At 39.9% G+C, this 20,635-nt stretch overlaps 1 pseudogene; it reads left to right on the forward strand.

Annotated features, from left to right (window-relative positions):
* The first annotated feature begins 13,000 nt into the window (after positions 1 to 13,000).
* LOC130684122 (trafficking protein particle complex subunit 8-like) lies at positions 13,001 to 18,455 on the forward strand (annotated as a pseudogene).
* The last annotated feature ends 2,180 nt before the right edge of the window (positions 18,456 to 20,635 follow it).

Below are 20,635 nucleotides of genomic sequence, written 5' to 3' on the forward strand. Positions count from 1 at the left end.
GCTCCCTGACCTCAAGCTCTACTACAAAGCCACAGTAATCAATACAACTTGGTAGTGGCACAAGGACAGACCCATAGACCAATGGAACAGACTAGAGAGCCTGATATAAGCCCAAGCATATATGGTCAATTAATATATGGCAAAGGAGCCATATATATATACAATGAGGAAATGACAGTGCATCAACAACTAGTGTTGGAAAAACTGGACAGCTACATGCAAGAAAATGAAGCTGGACTATTGTCTAGCCCCATGCCAAAAAGTAAACTCAAAATGGATCCAAGACCTGAATGTAAGTCATGAAACCATAAAACTCTTAAAAGAAAACATAGGCAAAAATCTCCTGAATGTAAACATGAGCAACAACTTTTTCCTGAACACATCTCTTCGGGTAAGGGAAACAAAGTAAAAAAAATGAACAAATGGGACTGCATCAAGCTAAAAAGCTTCTGTACAGGAAAGGACACCATCAGCAGCACAAAAAGGCATCCTACTTTATGGGAGAATATATTTGTAAATAACATATCCGACGGGTTAACATCCAAAATATATAAAGAACTCAAGCGTCTCAACCCCCAACAAGCAAACAACCCAATAAAAAATGGGCAGAGGATGTGAACAGACATTTATCCAAAGAAGTAATTCAGATGGCCAACAGGCACATGAAAAGATGCTTCTTAGCATCACTAATTATCAGGGAAATGCAAATTAAAACCACAATGGGATATCACCTCACACCAGTTAGGATGGCCAACATAGAAAAAACTAGGAACAAAAATGCTGGCGAAGATGTGGAGAAAGGGGAACCCTCCTACACTGCTGGTGGAGATGTAACCTACTTCAACCATTGTGGAAAGCAGTATGGAGGTTCCTCAAAATGCTCAAAATAGACTTACCATTTGACCCAGGAATTCCACGTCTAGGAATTTACCCTAAGAATGCAGCACTCCAGTTTGAAAAAGACAGATTCACCCCTATGTTATCACTGCACTATTTACAATAGCCAAGAAATGGAAGTGTGTCCTTCCTTTTCTAAGTGTCCATCAGTAGATGAATGGATAAAGAAGATGTGGTACATATACACAATGGAATATTATTCAGCCATAAGAAGAAAACAAATCCTACAATTTGCAACAACATGGATGGAGCTAGAGGGTATTATGCTCAGTAAAATAAGCCAAGTGGAGAAAGACAAATACCAAATAATTTCACTCATCTGTGGAGTATAAGAACAAAGGAAAAGCTGAAGGAACAAAACAGCAGCAGAATCACAGAACCCGAGAATGCACTAACAGTTACCAAAGGTAAAGAGACTGGGGAGGATGGGAGGGTAGGGAGGGATAAGGGTGGGGAAGAAGAAAGGGGGTATTATGATTAGTATGTATAATGTGGGGGGTGGGGGAAAGGGGAGAGCTGTGCAACACAGAGAAGACAAGTAGTGATTCTACAACGTCATACTATGCTGATGGATAGTGACTGTAATGGGGTTTCTGGGGGGGAATTGGGGTAGGGGAGAGCCTAGTAAACAATGTTCTTCATGTAATTGTAGATTAATGACAACAAAATTAAAATATAAATTAAAAATTTAAAAAGTTAGATTTAGTTGTGGATAGAAATTACAGCTATTCAGAATATATAATATTGTACTAGATATTTGTGCCTTCAGGGGGCATCTTTTAAAATACTCATTGAAGGCTCTTGTTAGTAATTTTAATAGAGAAGTATTTTTTTTAATGATGAGATAGACCCAGGTTATGGTTGTGAGCTGGGTAAATAAGAAGGGAAATGTATAAAATGAAGTTTGGAAGAGAGTAAGAACTGCAGTTAACTCCTTTATTATCACTCACATACATGGTCCTTTTCTCTCCACTTCCACATGGGTCTCATTTTGACTGGAATAGAACTCAACTGGCAAGAGTCTGGAAAGGTGTGCTCATACAGAAGACATGACAGTCCACAGAAAAATAGTTGCTATTCATAATCTGAACAGATATTCCAGCTTTATGGAATTGCAATGTTTTATCAAAATGATTATAAATAAAATGTCTTTTCATTTTGACCTTCATATAATATTAGAAATCTTTTCCCACACATACACAAAAAAATTTATGACAAACTGAGTTGGAAAACTTCTTAGTAAACTAGCAGTGCAGATGTTAATCACTTGGTGGTGTTCAGGCTATGGTGATTTTCCTAGCTGTAATGACTTTATGGTCCTTATACTTTAATTTTGGTTTGCCTTTGAATGCATCATTCTTTGGCCCCGTAGCATCACCTATGATCTTGGCTGTCCCTTTTTCACTAACCATAAACTACAGTTCCAAATCTTGTTCCACAATGTCAGTTCCTAAGTGTTTCTCTGCTTTTTATCTGTGTGTTGTAAAGATGCCCACATTTGATAAAGCTCCTTTCATTCATGGCACAAGCCACAACCTAATTATAAAATTTTAAGTGCTGTGAATTAAGTCTTTGTCATTCATCTTCATGATGGAATTTTCTTCAGAAAACATAAACCCAGAAACTCTGTGCATGTGAGTGATAAAATTATGTTAGGAGAGGGAGAAGCCAACATGGCGGCATGAGAAGGACAGTGGGAATCTCCTCCCAAAAACATATATATTTTTGAAAATACAACAAATACAACTAATCCTAAAAGAAAGACCAGAAGACACAGGACAACAGCCAGACTACATCCACACGTGCTAGAGCCCAGCACCTGGTGAAAGGGGTAAGATACAACCCCCGGCCCGGCGGGACCCGAGAACACCTCCCCCCAGCTCCTGGCGGGAGGGAGAGGGAGCCCAGGACTGATAAACACCCAGCCCCAGCCACCCGCACCAGAGCGCAGACACAGTGCATGTGTGGAGGGCTGGAAACTAGGGAAATAGTGCAGCAAGACTTCTGAGCGGGTTCCGAAGCTGATGCCCCTATGACAAAGAAAAGCGAGTGCTTTTTGAAAGTCTTAAAGGGGCAGGGACTTAACAGCTAGACGGAAACAACACAGGACACAGCCCAGTGGCTGGAAATTACAGGGAAAACCAGGCGCACTAACCCCCTGGGCAACAGCTATGAGACCCCTCATGGAGGTAAACAGCCAAGCAGCCCCCTCCCGTCCATTACCCCTCCAGGCACTGCAAAAGCAGAGAAAAAGCCTAAGGCAAACCACGCCCACAGAAAGGGAGATCCCTCCACTCCAGCCTGGCAAGACACAAAGACACAGCCTACATGCAATTACCCAACACAAGCCAATAGGGGTCGCAGTTGTCCCAGTAAAGAAAGGCCAGTAGCAAGTGAAAAGTTTGGCCCTCCCAGCTGACAGTCAATAGCACCTGTAAACATGAAAAGACAAAAAAATATGATCCAGACAAGACTAACCCAGACAGCTTGGGCAAATACTACATCTTCCCCTGAGAAGGAACCTGGGGAGATAGATTTAACCAGTCTTCCTGAAAAAGAATTCAAAACAAAAGTCATAACCATGCTGATGGACTTGCAGAGAAATATGCAAGAACTAAGGAAGGAGAAAACAGAAATAAAACAAGCTCTGGAAGGACTTCAAAACAGAATGGACGAGACGCAAGAGACCATTAAGGGACTAGAAAACAGAGAACAGGAACACAGAGAAGCTGATGCAGAGAGAGATAAAAGGATCTCCAGGAATGAAAGAATTTTAAGAGAGCTGAGTGACCAATCGAAATGGAACAATATCCGCATTATAGGGGTACCAGACGAAGAAAAGAGAGAAAAAGGGATAGAAAGTGTCTTTGAAGAAATAATTGCTGAAAACTTCCCCAAACTAGGGGAAGAAATGGCCTCTCAGACCACAGAGGTACACAGAACTCTCATGACAAGGGATCCAAGGAGGGCAACACCAAGACACATAATAACTAAAATGGCAAAGATCAAAGACAAGGACAAAGTATTAAAGGCAGCCAGAGAGAAAAGAAAGGTTACCTACAAAGGAAAACCCATTAGGCTATCAGACTTCTCAACAGAAACCCTACAGGCCAGAAGAGAATGGCATGATATACTTAATGCAAAGAACAGAAGGGCCTCGAACCAAGACTACTGTATCCAGCATGAATATCATTTAAATATAAAAGAGGGATTAAACAATTCCCAGACAAGCAAAAGTTGAGGGAATTTGCCTCCCACAAATCACCTCTACAGGGAATCCTACAGGGACTGCTCTAGATGGGGGCACTCCTAAAAAGAGCACAGAACAAAACACCCAACATATGAAGAAGGGAGGAGGAGGAATAAGTAGGGAGAGAAATAAAGAATCATCAGACCGCATTTATAATAGCTCAACAAGCGAGTTAAATTAGACAGCAAGATAGTAAAGAAGCTAACCCTGAACCTTTGGTAACCACAAACTTAAAGCGTGCAATGGCAATAAGTTCATACCTTTCAATAATCACCCTAAATGTAAATGGACTGAATGCACCAATCAAAAGACACAGAGTAATAGAATGGATAAAAAAGCAAGGTCCATCCATATGCTGCTGACAAGAGGCTCACCTCAAACCCAAAGACATGCACAGACTTAAAGTGAAGAGATGGAAAAAGATATTTCATGCAAACAACAGAGAGAAGAAAGCAGGTGTTGCAATTCTGGTATCAGACAAAACAGACTTCAAAATTAAGAAAGTAACAAAAGACAAAGAAAGACATTACATAATGATAAAGGGCTCAGTCCAAGAAGAGGATATAACCATTATAAATATATATGTACCCAATACAGGAGCACCAACATACCTGAAACAAATACTAACTGAACTAAAGGAGGAAATAGAATGCAATGCATTCATTTGGGGAGACTTCAACACACCACTCACTCCAAAGGAAAGATCCACCAAACAGAAAATAAGTAAGGACACAGAGGCACTGAACAACACGCTAGAACAAATGGACCTAATAGACATCTACAGAACTCTACATCCAAAAGCAACAGGATACACATTCTTCTCAAGTGCAACTGGAACATTCTCCAGAATAGACCACATACTAGGCCACAAAAAGAGCCTCAGTAAATTCCAAAAGATTGAAATCCTACCAACCAACTTTTCAGACCACAAAGGCATAAAACTAGAAATAAACTGTACAAAGAAACCAAAAGGCTCACAAACACATGGAGGCTTAACAACACACTCCTAAATAATCAATGGATCAATGACCAAATCAAAATGGAGATCCATCAATATATGGAAACGAACGACAACAACAACACTAAGCCCCAACTTCTGTGGGACACAGCAAAAGCAGTCTTAAGAGGAAAGTATGTAGCAATCCAAGCATATTTAAAAAAGGAAGAACAATCCCAAATGAATGGTCTAATGTCAAAATTATCGAAATTGGAAGAAGAAGAACAAATGAGGCCTAAGGTCAGCAGAAGGAGGGACATAATAAAGATCAGAGAAGAAATAAATAGAATTGAGAAGAATAAAACAATAGCAAAAATCAATGAAACCAAGAGCTGGTTCTTTGAGAAAATAAACAAAATAGATAAACCTCTAGCCAGACTTATTAAGAGGAAAAGAGAGTCAACACAAATCAACAGTATCAGAAAGAAGAAAGGAAAAATAACAACGGACCCCACAGAAATACAAAGAATTATTAGAGAATACTATGAAAACCAATATGCTAACAAGCTGGGAAACCTAGGAGAAATGGACAACATCCTAGGAATATACAACCTTGAAAGACTGACCCAGAAAGAAACAGAAAAATCTAAACAGACGGTTTACCAGCAACGAAATTGAAGCGGTAATCAAAAAAATACCAAAGAACAAAACCTCCGGGAAAGATGGATATACCTCAGAATTTTATCAGACATAAAGGGAAGACATAACACCCATTCTCCTTAAAGTTTTCCAAAAAATAGAAGAGGAGGGGATACTCCCAAACTCATTCTATGAAGCTAACATCACCCTAATACCAAAACCAGGCAAAGACCCCACCAAAAAAGAAAACTACATTCCAATATCCTTGATGAACGTAGATGCAAAAATACACAACAAAATATTAGCAAACCGAATTCAAAAATACATAAAAAGGATCATACAAAATGACCAAGTGAGATTCATCCCAGGGATGCAAGGAAGGTACAACATTCGAAAGTCCATCAACATCATCTACCACATCAACAAAAAGAAAGACAAAAACCACATGATCATCTCCATAGATGCTGAAAAATCATTTGACAAAGTTCAACATCCATTCATGATAAAAACTCTCAGCAAAATGGGAATAGAGGGCAAGTATCTCAACATAATAAAGGCCATCTATGATAAACCCACAGCCCATATTATATTGAACAGCAAGAAGATGAAAGCTTTTCCTCTGAGATCGGTAACTAGACACTGATGCCCACTCTCCCAATGTTATTTAACATAGCACTGGAGGTCCGAGGCACGGCAATCAGACAAAACAAAAAATACAAGGAATCCAGATTGGTAAAGAAGAAGTTAAACTGTCACTATTTGCAGATGACATGATACTGTACATAAATATCTCTAAAGACTCCACCCCAAAACTACTAGAACTGGTATCGGAATACAGCAAAGTAGCAGGATACAAAATCAACACACAGAAATCTGTGGCTTTCCTATACACTAACAATGAACCAACAGAAAGAGAAAACAGGAAAACAACTCCATTCACAATTGCATCAAAAAAAAACAAAAAACCTAGGAATAAACCTAACCAAAGCAGTGAAAGACTTATACTCTGAAAACTACAAGTCACTCTTAAGAGAAATTAAAGGGGACACTAACAAATGGATACTCATCCCATGCTCTTGGCTAGGAAGAATTAATATCATCAAAATGGCCATCCTGCCCAAAGCAATATACAGATTTGATGCAATCCCTATGAAACTACCAGCAACATTCTTCAATGAACTGGAACAAATAATTCAAAAATTCATATGGAAACACCAAAGACCCCGAATAACCAAAGCAATCTTGAGAAAGAAGAATAAAGTAGGGGGGATCTGACTCCCCAACTTCAAGCTCTACTATAAAGCCATAGTAATCAAGACAATTTGGTACTGGCACAAGAACAGAGCCACAGACCAATGGAACAGACTAGAGAATCCAGACATTAACCCAGACATATATCATCAATTAATATTTGATAAAGGAGCCATGGACATACAATGGGGAAATGGCAGTCTCTTCAACAGATTGTGCTGGCCAAACTGGACAGCTACATATAGGAGAATGAAACTGGACCATTGTCAAACTCGATATACAAAAGTAAATTCAAAACGGATAAAGACCTGAATGTAAGTCATGAAACCATTAAACTCTTGGAAGAAAACATATTCAGAAACCTCTTAGACATAAACATGAGTGACCTCTTCTTGAACATATCTCCCTGGGCAAGGAAAACCACAGCAAAAATGATCAAGAGGGACTATATTAAGCTGAAAAGCTTCTGAACAGCAGAAGATGCCATCAATAGAACAAAAAGGAACCCTACAGTATGGGAGAATGTATTTGAAAATGACAGATCCGATAAAGGCTTGATGTCCAGAATATATAAAGAGCTCACATGCCTCAAAAAACAAAAAACAAATAACCCAATCAAAAAATGTGCAGAGGAAATGAAAAGACAGTTCTCCAAAAAAGAAATACAGATGGCCGACAGACACATGAAAAGATGCTCCACATCGCTAATTATCAGAGAAATGCAAATTAAAACTACAATGAGGTATCACCTCACACCAGTAAGGATGGCTGCCATCCAAAAGACAGAGAACAACAAGTGTTGGCAATGATGTGGAGAAAGGGGAACCCTCCTACACTGCTGGTGGGAATGTAAGTTAGTTCAACCCTTGTGGAGAGCAGTATGGAGGTACATCAAAATGCTCAAAACAGACCTACCATTTGACCCAGGAATTGCACTCCTAGGAATTTACCCTAAGAATGCAGCAATCAAGCATGAGAAAGATAAGTGCACCCCTATGTTTATCGCAGCACTATTTACAATAGCCAAGAATTGGAAGCAACCTAAATGTCCATCGATAGATGAATGGATAAAGAAGAGGTGGTACATATACACAATGGAATACTACTTGGCCATAAGAAAAGGGCAAATCCTACCATTTGCAGTAACATGGATGGAGCTGGAGGGTATTATGCTCAGTGAAACAAGCCAAGTGGAGAAAGAGAAATACCAAATGATTTCACTCATCTGTGGATTATAAGAACAAGGAAAAACTGAAGGAATAAAACAGAAGCAGAACCACAGAACTCAAGAATGGACTAACAGGTACCAAAGGGAAAGGGACTGGGGAGGTTGGGTGGGTAGAGAGGGATAAGGGGGGGGAATAAGAAGGGGGTATTAAGATTAGCATTCATGGGGGGTGGGAGAAAGGGGAGGGCTGTGCAACACAGAGAAAACAAGTAGCGGTTCTACAACATTTTGCTATGCTTATGGCCAGTGACCGTAAAGGGGCTTATAGGGGGGCCCTGGTATAGGGGAGAGCCTAGTAAACATAATATTCATCATGTAAGTGTAGATTAATGATAACAACAAAAAAAAGCAGTTCCTGTGTGTTGACCTCCAATGTGTTCTACACAATGGTATAAATTGCATATAAAAGTGTAGGCAAAGGGTCTGTTTGTGTTTATACAGAGGATCAAAGCCTAATTTGGCTACCCCAAAAATGAACTAAGATACGATATGAAAAAGAACTTCCAACATCAGCACTCTCTGGAAGACTCATGCCAGAAGATGATCATCAAAAAACCCCAACAAAGATTCACGCACTGCTACAGCTGTAGATGCACTCATCCCACCAGTTCCTGGACTTGCCATGGGAATGAGGAAGGAGATATCTAAGCTGGCCTGTGCATACAGTAAAACAACAAATTTGACTGGATCTATACTGTTGGAAGTCAACCAAGAATTAGGAGAAGTGCAAATTGTAGCACTCCAAAGTCTTACAACTACAGACTATTTACTGTTAAAAGAACATAAGGGATGTGAACATTCCCCAGGAGTGGGTTGTTTTAATTTGTCTGATTTCTCTCAGACTGTCAAGTTCAGTTGGACAATATCCACCATATCATAGATAAGTTTTCACAAATGCCTAACGTGCCTAACTGGTTTTCTTGGTTTCAGTGGAGATGGCTGGTAATTACAGGTATGCTTTGGTTATGTAACTATACTCCTATTATGTAAATGTGTGTGCGCAATTTAAGTAGTAGCTTAAAACCTATACATGCTGAAGTTACTCTACAAGAAGATATGTCAAAGAAATAATCAATCTTCCCATGTTTTCTTTCGCCTGCTACTTCTATAGCTTTTCTTCTTCCTACCTAATTACAAGCCCTAAATAGAATTTGTGCCTCATATCGAATTTACCAAGTATCATAATTCTTCCAAGTGGTAAAGATACCTCAAGACAAATGATGGGCATAGAAGCCACAGGACATAAATATGCAAAGAAGGAAAAAGCTAACCTTTTCAAACAATAAGGCTTCTCTCTCACTTACCAACTTTACATTTCCCTGTATGGCCCCGGAAGATGACTGGTTAGCCAGAGACGGGTAAGATTTCTCAAGGGAGGAACAACCTAAGACAGGCACAGTTGCAGGGGGGCCATCAGGTGAGAAATTGGGGATCAACAGAGGTGAGGCTTAGAACCTCACCCCCCCTGTTCTGAGAGAAATCTTCTGCATAGGTGGATGTTTTATTGCCCTTGTCTAGCTTGGATTAACACTTAGTCTACAGGCACACACCTGATCATCTGCGTCTGCTCTATTACAACACTAAACTATGTTTTCTACCTTTATCTTGTATCTACCTACCACTTCAGTATTTTATTAAAAACAATAATAACAAAGAGTGAAATGTGGTATCCACATATAAATCAAGTATAAAAATCAAATGAATATTCATATTTGAACTGACTCTTTATAGTTCATAATGCATGAGCAAAACCAAAAGTTTCTGTGATGACTGCCCTTGTACTGTTCACCATGTAACTTGTTCACTGTGCAAGAATTTGTTCTCCATGTGAGAACTTGTTCGTTATGCTTCAGAAGATGGGAGACTGACGAAAATTAGGCTTGGGGTGGATTAATGATTGTGCATTGAGCATTGACTCCCCTATACAGAATTTTATTGTTGTTAACAACCGTTTGATCAATAAATATGAGAGATGCCCTCACCAAAAAAAAAAGTACACACTTCCAATTGTAAAATTAATAAGTAACCAGGATGTAATGTATAGCATAAGGAATATAGTCAAAATATTGTAACAACTTGGTATGGTGATAGCTGGTACCTAGAATTATTATGTATATAAATCTTGAATCACTGTGTTGTACACCTGCAACTAATGTAATACTGTGTGTCAACTACCCTTCAATAAAAAATAATTATCTACAAAAGAAAAAACCATGTTAGCATTGATTGCTGTCAGTACAAAAGCACTGACAGATCTGTTCTTTCCAATTTGCTTGGTTAATGGACATCCTTATTTGTAGATAAGCTTAGTAGTCCACACATTTTTGACTAGTTCTACTTAAACTGTGGGTAATACTAGTACATGGTAATTTAAATTAAAAACAGGGCAAGCTCGGAATTTCCCCCAAGGCTTTTGCTTTAGCTCCTCTTGGAGTTACACAGCCCTACAAGTGTGTTACACTCTGATAGAACATTCTTTGATTGTGCTTATGATGTTGAGTAAACCTTAGAGTGATGATTTTTTTAGTGCACAATCAAAATTATACAGAAATCAATTTTTTATTGTTAACATTATTGTTATATTTGGCCAGTTAAACAGTGATTAGATTTATAGCAGGACTTAATAAATTCCTAGAAAGTAAAGTGGGTTTATGATTTAATTTTTTCTCCTTCTTCTCAAAGAGGAAGGATAAAGAGAACAGAAAAGATTGATTAGAAGGGCAAGCAGAGACTGTTGAGAAACTGCTAATTATGCAACAAAATAGAAAATTCTTGCTCTGAAATCTACAGAAAACAACACCTTTAAGAGGATACAAGACTTAAAATTTTAATGTCTTTTAAGTCATAGAGCTCTGTTCTACCTTTGGTGAATATGAAGCTTTGAGTAAGGATGCAGATACTTACTAAACCCTGTAGATCTGACTACTGTTACTTTAGACACTGGCCTTATCAAAATTTAGGGATTAGTGCAAAAGGTACCCAACTCTATCTTAGAGTGCTTTAAGTTCCTGTGTGTCAGCAGTTTGTGGTAACAGTGTATTTTGTATTCCAAAGAATAATGACTAGAAACTCATGCCAATCTCTTTCCTGTTTAACCACACCACATCTGTAACACAACATCAGCCATTTAAACCATCTGGAGACATCAACAAAGACACACACAAACTGAAAGTAAAGGAATGGAAAAAGATATTTCATGCAGTTAATAAGGACAATAAAAGCAGGAGTTGCAGTACTTGTATCAGACAAAATAGATTTCCAAACAAAGAAAGTAACAAGAGACAAAGAAAGACATTACATAATGATGAAGGAGTCAGTCCAACAAGAGGATATAACTATTAAAAGTATCTATGCACTTAACACAGGAACACCTACATATGTGAAACAAACACTAACAGAATTAAAGGGGGAAAAAGAATGAAATGCATTCATTTTAGGAGACTTCAACATACCACTGACTCCAAAGGACAGATCAACCAGACAGAAAATAAGTAAGGAGACAGAGACACCGAACAACATGTTAGAATGGATGGATCTAATGGACATCTACAGAACACTCCATCCAAAAGCAACAGGGTACACATTCTTCTCAAGTGCCCATGGGACATTTTCAAGAATAGGTCATATACTAGGCCACAAAAAGAGCCTCAGTAAATTCAAACAGACAGACATTATACCAACCAGCTTCTCAGACCACAAAGGTATGAAACTAGAAATAAATTACACAAAGAAAATGAATAAGCCCACAAACACATAGACGCTTCATATCACGCTCCTAAATAATCAATGGATCAATGGCCAAATAAAAACAGGTCAAGCAATATGGAGAGACAAATGACAACAATAATTCAACATCGCAAAAATCTGTGGGACGCAGCAAAGGCTGTGCTAAGAGGGAAGTATACTGCAATACAGACACACCTCAGAAAAGAAGAATAATCCCACATGAAGAGTCTAAACTCACAATTAACAAAACTAGAAAAAGAAGAACAAATGAGACCCAAAGTCTGTAGAAGGAGGGACATAATAAAGATTAGAGCAAAAATAAATAAAATCGAGAAGAATAAAACAATAGAAATAATCAATGAAAGCAGGAGCTGGTTCTTCAAGAAAATAAAACAGAACAGATAAACCCCTATCCATATTTATCAAGGAAAAAAGAGAGCCTACACACACAAACAGAATCAGAAATGAGGAAGGAAAAATCACTGTGGATAGCACAGAAATACAAAGAATTATGAGAGAATACTATGAAAAATGATATGGTAACAAACTGGATAACCTAGAAAAAATGGACAACTTCCTAGAAAAATATAACCCTCCAAGGCTGACCGAGGAAAGAACAGAAAATATGAATAGACCAATTACCAGCAACAAAATTGAATTGGTTATCAAAAAACTACTTAAGTACAAAAGTCCTGGACCAGATGGTTTCACTGCTGAATTTTATCAAACATTTAGTGAAGACCTAATACCCATCCTCCTTAAGGTTTTCCAAAAAGCAGAAGAGAGAATACTCTCAAACTCATTCTACAAGGCCAGTATCACTCTAATACCAAAAACAAGCAAAGACACCACAAGAAAAGAAAATTACAGACCACTATCCCTGATGAACATAGATGCAAAAGTACTCCACAAAATATTACCAAACTAAATTCAAAAATACATCAGAAAGATCATCCATCATGAACAAGTAGGATTTATTCCAGGGATGCAAGTATGGTACAACATTCAAAAATCCATCAACATCATCCACCATATCAACAAAAAGAAGGACAAAAAACACATGATAGGTTCGGCCCCAACATGGCGGTCCCGGCCGGGTGGTGACCGCGGTTTGGCCGTCGGGAGGCCTCCCTGGCGGTTGTCGGCGGGTCCTCCTCTGGGTGGAATGCGAGATCGCCGGGGCGAGCGCTGAGGAGGCCGTGACGCGGCGGGGCCGGCGGCGGGGTCCCCAGGAGCCGAGGCGGCGGCGGCCGTGCCTTCCGTTGGTCCCAGGGCTTTAGTGCGGACCCCGCCCGGCCGGGCCAGGCCGGCGGGCGGCGGCTGCGGCCTCTGCGGCCGCGGGGTGGGCGCCGCCCTGCCTCTGCCGCGGCCATGGCTCAGTGCGTGCAGTCCGTGCAGGAACTCATCCCGGACGCCTTCGTGCCCTGCGTGGCCGCGCTGTGCAGCGACGAGGCGGAGCGGCTCACGCGCCTCAACCACCTGAGCTTCGCGGAGCTGCTGAGGCCCTTCTGCCGCCTCACCTCCGAGGTTCATATGAGAGATCCCAATAATCAGCTTCACATAATTAAAAATTTGAAGATCGCAGTAAGCAATATTGTCACCCAAGCACCTCAGCCTGGAGCCATTTGGAAGCTTTTGAATGATGTCGTTTCTGGCAGTCAGCCTGCAGAAGGATTAGTAGCTAATGTGATTACCGCAGGAGATTATGACCTCAACATCAGTGATCGGTCCATTAAAGCTAGTGTTCCTTGGTACAGTAATTGGAAAGACACACTGATGGAATTGAAAGAATCCTCATTATATACAGCTACTACTCCATGGTTTGAGTCCTATAGAGAGACCTTTCTTCAGTCGATGCCAGCATCAGACCATGAATTTCTGAACCACTACTTAGCATGTATGTTGGTAGCATCGTCTTGTGAAGCTGAACCTGTGGAACAATTTTCAAAGTTGTCACAAGAACAGCATCGAATTCAGCACAATAGTGACTATTCCTACCCCAAGTGGTTTATACCAAATACTCTAAAGTATTATGTACTTTTACATGATTTAAGTGCAGGAGATGAACAGAGAGCTGAATCAATTTATGAAGAAATGAAACAGAAATATGGAACTCAGGGTTGCTATTTACTTAAAATTAATTCTCGAGCATCTAATCGAGCATCAGATGAACAGATACCAGATCCTTGGAGTCAGTATCTCCAGAAAAATAGTATTCAAAACCAGGAATCATATGAAGATGGCCCTTGTACAGTAACTTCAAATAAGAATTCTGATAATAGCTTGCTTTCTTTGGATGGATTAGATAACGAAGTCAAAGATGGCTTACCAAATAACTTTAGAGCTCACCCACTTCAGTTGGACCCATCCAGTGACCTTTCTAACAGCACCGATGGCCCAGATCATGTAAAATCTGCTTCATCATTATATGAGACAAAGAAAGCAAATACTGGAATTATTCATGGTGCATGTTTAACCCTTACTGATCATGATAGAATTCGACAGTTTATACAAGAGTTCACATTTCGGGGCCTTTTGCCACATATAGAGAAAACAATTCGGCAATTAAATGACCAGCTAATATCAAGGAAAGGTTTGAGTCGATCTCTATTTTCTGCAACTAAAAAATGGTTTAGTGGCAGTAAAGTACCAGAAAAGAGCATTAATGAGCTGAAAAATACATCTGGATTGCTGTACCCCCCAGAGGCGCCGGAACTTCAGACTCGGAAGATGGCTGACTTATGTTTCCTGGTGCAGCATTATGATTTGGCCTACAGTTGCTATCACACTGCAAAGAAGGATTTTCTGAACGACCAAGCAATGCTTTATGCAGCTGGTGCCTTGGAAATGGCAGCAGTGTCAGCTTTTCTTCAGCCGGGAGCACCTAGGCCATACCCTGCACATTACATGGATACAGCAGTCCAGACTTACCGGGATATCTGCAAGAATATGATCCTGGCTGAAAGGTGTGTGTTGCTGAGTGCTGAAATCTTAAAAAGCCAAAGCAAGTACTCGGAGGCTGCAGCGCTCCTGATTCGGTTGACCAGCGAGGATTCTGACCTTCGAAGTGCACTTCTTCTGGAACAGGCAGCACATTGCTTTATAAACATGAAGAGCCCCATGGTTAGAAAATACGCATTTCATATGATACTGGCAGGCCATCGGTTTAGTAAAGCAGGACAGAAAAAGCATGCTTTACGCTGCTATTGTCAAGCCATGCAAGTCTATAAAGGAAAAGGCTGGTCTCTTGCAGAGGATCACATTAACTTCACCATTGGGCGCCAGTCTTACACTCTTCGGCAGATGGACAATGCTGTCTCTGCTTTTAGGCATATTTTAATCAATGAAAGTAAACAGTCTGCTGCCCAGCAAGGGGCCTTCCTCAGAGAATATCTTTATGTTTACAAGAATGTAAGTCAGCTGTCACCAGAGGGGCCTTTGCCACAGCTCCCTTTACCGCACATTGACAGCTCAGCAACGCGGGTGTTCTTTGGCCATGACAGACGGCCAGCAGATGGTGAAAAACAAGCAGCTACTCATGTAAGTCTCGATCAGGAATATGACTCTGAATCCTCTCAGCAGTGGCGAGAGCTCGAGGAACAAGTTGTTGCTGTGGTTAACAGAGGAGTAATTCCACCCAATTTCCACCCCACCCAGTATTGCTTGAACAGTTACTCAGATAACTCAAGATTTCCACTTGCAGTTGTAGAAGAACCAGTGACAGTGGAGGTGGCCTTTAGAAACCCGTTGAAGGTTCCGCTTTTGTTGACTGACTTGTCATTGCTATGGAAATTTCAACCTCAAGATTTCAGTGGAAAGGAGAATGAAGAAGTTAAAGAACCAGTAACAGGTGAACCTGAAATGATTGGAACTGAAGTTATTTCAGAGTTCTTAATTAATAGTGAAGAATCTAAAGTGGCAAGACTAAAGCTCTTTCCCCATCACATAGGGGAGCTGCATATTCTGGGAGTGGTTTATAATCTTGGTACTATTCAGGGCTCCATGGCAGTAGATGGCATTGGTGCTCTTCCTGGATGTCACACAGGAAAACATTCCTTGAGTATGTCAGTCCGAGGGAGACAGGACTTAGAAATTCAAGGTCCTCGACTTAACAACACAAAAGAAGAGAAAACATCTATTAAATATGGTCCTGATCGACGTTTAGATCCCATAATCACTGAGGAAATGCCACTCTTGGAGGGCTCCTCTGTGGAGAAATCCGAAAAGCATATGTGGAATTTGTCAATGTCAGCAAATGCCCTCTTACCGAATTGAAGGTTGTTTCTAAACGTCCAGAATTCTTTACTTTTGGTGGTAACACAGCTGTTCTAACACCGCTCAGTCCCTCAGCCTCTGAAAACTGCAGTGCCTATAAGACTGTGGTGACAGATTCCACCTGTGTGTGTGCAGCCCTCCTCTCCTCAGCTTCCTCTGTTGACTTTGGCATTGGCACAGGGAGTCCGCCCGAGGTGGCTCCTGTCCCCCTTCCTGACGCCATTCTTATGCCTGGAGCTTCAGTTCAGCTACCAATGTGGTTACACGGCCCAGACGAAGAAGGGGTCCATGAAATTAACTTTTTGTTTTACTATGAAAGTCTTAAAAAGCAGCCTAAGATACGTCACAGAATATTAAGACACACTGCAGTTGTTTGTACCAGCCGATCTTTGAATGTACGAGCCAGTGTCTGCAGAAGTAATTCTTTTGAAGATGAGGAGGGCAGAGGAGGCAGTATGCTTGTCTTCGTGGATGTGGAGAATACCAATACTAGTGAAGCAGGTGTTAAGGAATTCCATATAGTCCAAGTATCAAGTAGTAGCAAACACTGGAAGTTACAGAAATCTGTAAATCTCTCTGAAAACAAAGATGCCAAACTTGCCAGTAGGGAGAAAGGAAAGTTTTGCTTCAAGGCAACACGATGTAAGGAAAAAGAAGTTGCTGCGCAGTCCTCAGAAAAACACACCTTTGCAGATGTCACCTTGGGAAACGAGCAGATAGTAAGTTCAGCAAGCCCTTGTGCAGACTTCTTTTATCGAAGTTTGTCTTCTGAATGTAAGAAGCCACCAGCCCAGCCGTGTGTGCATACAGAAAAGCAGTCAGTAGGGGAAGCTGTGAGATGGATTCAGAAGTGCAATGAGGTGGATTTGAGTATTGTCATCCTGTGGAAGGCTTACGTCGTGGAGGACAGTAAGCAGCTTATTTTGGAAGGCCAGCATCATGTTACCCTTCGCACCATAGGAAAAGAAGCCTTTTCATGTCCTCAGAAACAGGAGCCGCCAGAAATGGAACTGTTAAAATTTTTCAAGTCAGAAAACACTACAGTTTCTTCAAGGCCATCAGTAGAGCAGCTTTCTAATCTCATTAAAATGAATTTTCACTATCCAGAATCATTTAACCATCCATTTCATCAGAAAAGCCTTTGTTTAGTACCAGTGACCCTTTTACTTTCCAACTGCTCCAAGGCCAGTGTTGATGTGATCGTGGATCTTCGGCATAAAACAACAAGTCCAGAAGCATTGGAAATCCATGGATCATTTACGTGGCTTGGACAAACCCAGTATAAACTTCAGCTTAAAAGCCAGGAGATTCACAGTTTGCAGCTGAAAGCATGCTTTGTCCACACAGGTGTTTATAACCTTGGAACACCAAGGGTGTTTGCCAAGTTATCGGACCAATTTTCAGTGTTTGAAACAAGTCAGTAGAACTCCATGCCTGCCCTGATCATCATCAATGACGTGTGACATCTTGTAGAATTGTTGGAGTGCCCAGGAGCCAGCTTGTTCACGGAGTGGGCCTTGCAGCAGTGTTTGAAAGGCCTGCCTTGTTGCAGATACTGGTGTCAGATCAATGCACAGTCCTTGGACTTGTCAGTTTGTTGAGGACAGAGCATGTTGGACTGAGAATACTTACATTCTTTTTTTGTATTTCTTTAAACCCTGGTAATAATTTGTGTGCTCATAATACAGAATTTCAACATATCCTTGCACCTTATGAAGCCCCATCTTAAAAACCAATGTCTGAGTCTGCTGTTACAACTTATCGATGATATATGAATATCAGGAGATGATTTTGAGGAAGGAAAGGCCTTGTTGGCAATGCTCCTGTTAATAAATTCCAGCTTTACTGTGAAGTTTCTCTAGAGTGTTAAATACAAATTTTCCTGTTTTGCTTCATACAATTCTCTAATACCAGGTTTGAACTTTGGTTATAGAGTCTTCATACTTCAGTATCTTGTGGTTCCTATGGCTTATACATAACTTTGTAAAACAACATTTTTTTCTGATTCTTTGAATGTGGTTTCAAAAGGAGTTTGACTTTTTTTTTCCTCATTCATCTCTGCAGAGTGCACTATTTCACAATATGAGATTTTTGTCATTTAAATTATATTCTTTATTATGGAACTTTAACAATTGAGTTGATCTGTTTAAAATATAAATCTACTCAAGTGAATTAAGAATAAGCTTTTCAAAAATGTATTATATTTATAACAATTGTACTGTAAATAGAATAAAGACATGCTATTCACTGTATAGATTTATTAAATGCCATTTTTAATTAAAAAAAACACATGATAATCTCCATAGATGCTGAAAAAGCATTTGACAAAATTCAACATCCATTCATGATAAAAACTCTCAACAAAATGGGTGTAGAGGGCAAGTACCTCAACACAATAAAGGCCACATATGAAAAACTCACAGCAAACATCATACTTAACATTTAGAAACTGAAAGCTTTTCCTCTGAGATCGGGAACAAGACAAGGATTCCCACTCTCCCCATTTTTATTCAACAAAGTTCTGGAGGTCCTAGACATGGCAATCAGACAACACAAAGCAATAAAAGGCATCCAGATTGGCAAGGAGGAAGTTAAACTGTCACTATTTGCAGATGACATAATATTGTACGTAGAAAACCCTAAAGAATCCACTCCAAAACTATTAGATCTAATATCTGAATTCAGCAAAGTTGCAGGATACAAAATTAATACAGAGAAATCTGTTGCATTCCCATACACTAACAATGAACTTAGCAGAAAGAGAAATCAGGACAACATTGCACTCACAATTGCCTCAAAAAGAATAAAATCCCTAGGAATAAACCTAAGCAAGGAAGTGAAAGACCTGCACTCTGAAAACTACAAGACACTCATGAGAGTAATTAAAGAAGATACCAATAAATGGAAACACATCCCATGCTCATGGGTAAGAAGAATTAATATTGAAAAAATGGCCATGCTGCCTAAAGCAACCTACAGATTCAATGCAATCCCTATCAAAATACCAACAGCATTCTTCAACAAACAAGAGCAAATAGTTCTAAAATTCATATGGAACCACAAAAGACCATGAGTAGCCAAAGCAATCCTGAGAAGGAAGAATAAAGTGGGGGTTGATAACACTCCCTGACTTCAAGCTCTACTACAAAGCCACAGAAATCAAGACAATTTGGTACTGGCACAAGAACAGACCCATAGACCGATGGAACAGACTACAGAGCCCAGATATAAACCTAAGCATATATGGTCAATTAATATACAATAAAGGAGTAATGGACATACAATGGGGAAATAACGGCCTCCTCAACAAGTGGTGTTGGCAAAACTGGACAGCTACATGTAAGAGAATGAAACTGGATTATTGTCAAACCCCACACACAAAATTGAACTCAAAATAGATCAAAGAGCTGAATGTTAAGTCATGAAACCATAAAGCTCTTAGAAGAAAACATAGGTAAAAATCTCTTGAATATGAACATGGGCAACTTTTTCCTGAACACATCTCCTCGGGCAAGGGAAACAAAATAAAAACTGAACAGATGGGACTACACCATGCTAAAAAGCTTCTGTACAGCAAAGGACACTATCAGCAGAACAAAAAGGCATCCTACAGTATGGGAAAAAATATTTGTAAATGAAATATCCCACAAGGGCTTAACATCCAAAATACATAAAGACCTCACACGCCTCAACACTCAAAAACCAAATAACCTTATTAAAAAATGGGTGGAGGATATTAACAGATACTTCTCCAAAGAAGAAATTCAGATGGCCAACAGGCACATGAAAAGATGCACCACATCACTAATTATCAGGGAAATGAAAATTAAAACCACAATGAGATATCGCCTCACACCAGTTAGGATGGCCAGCACAGAAACGACTAGGAACAACAAATGCTGGCGAGGATGCAAAGAAAGGGGGAACCTCCTACACTGCTGGTGGGAATGTTCAACCACTGTGGAAAGCAATATGGAAGTTCCTCAAAAAAATGAAAATAGGAATACCATTGGACCCAGTAATTCCACCTCAGGGAAATTACCCTTAGAAGACAACTTCTCAGATTCAGAAAGACATAAGCACCCCTATGTTTACTGCAGCACTATTTATGATAGCTAAGATATGGAAGCAACCTACGTGTCCATCAGTAGTTGAATGGATAAAGAAGATGTGGTACATATACACAATAGAATACTATTCAGCCATTAGAAAGATGTAAATCCTACCATTTGCAACATCATGGCTGGAGCTAGAGAGTATTATGCTCAAGTGAAATAAGTCAGGAAGAGAAAGACAAATACCAAATTATTTCCCTCATTTGTGGAGTATAACAAAGCAAAAACTGAATGAACAAAACAGCAGCAGACTCACAGACTCCAAGAAGGGACTAGTGGTACTAAAGGGGAGGGGTTGGGGAGATTTGGTGGGGAGT

Source organism: Manis pentadactyla, chromosome 6, assembly GCF_030020395.1.
Source record: "Manis pentadactyla isolate mManPen7 chromosome 6, mManPen7.hap1, whole genome shotgun sequence".
NCBI lineage: Eukaryota > Metazoa > Chordata > Mammalia > Pholidota > Manidae > Manis > Manis pentadactyla.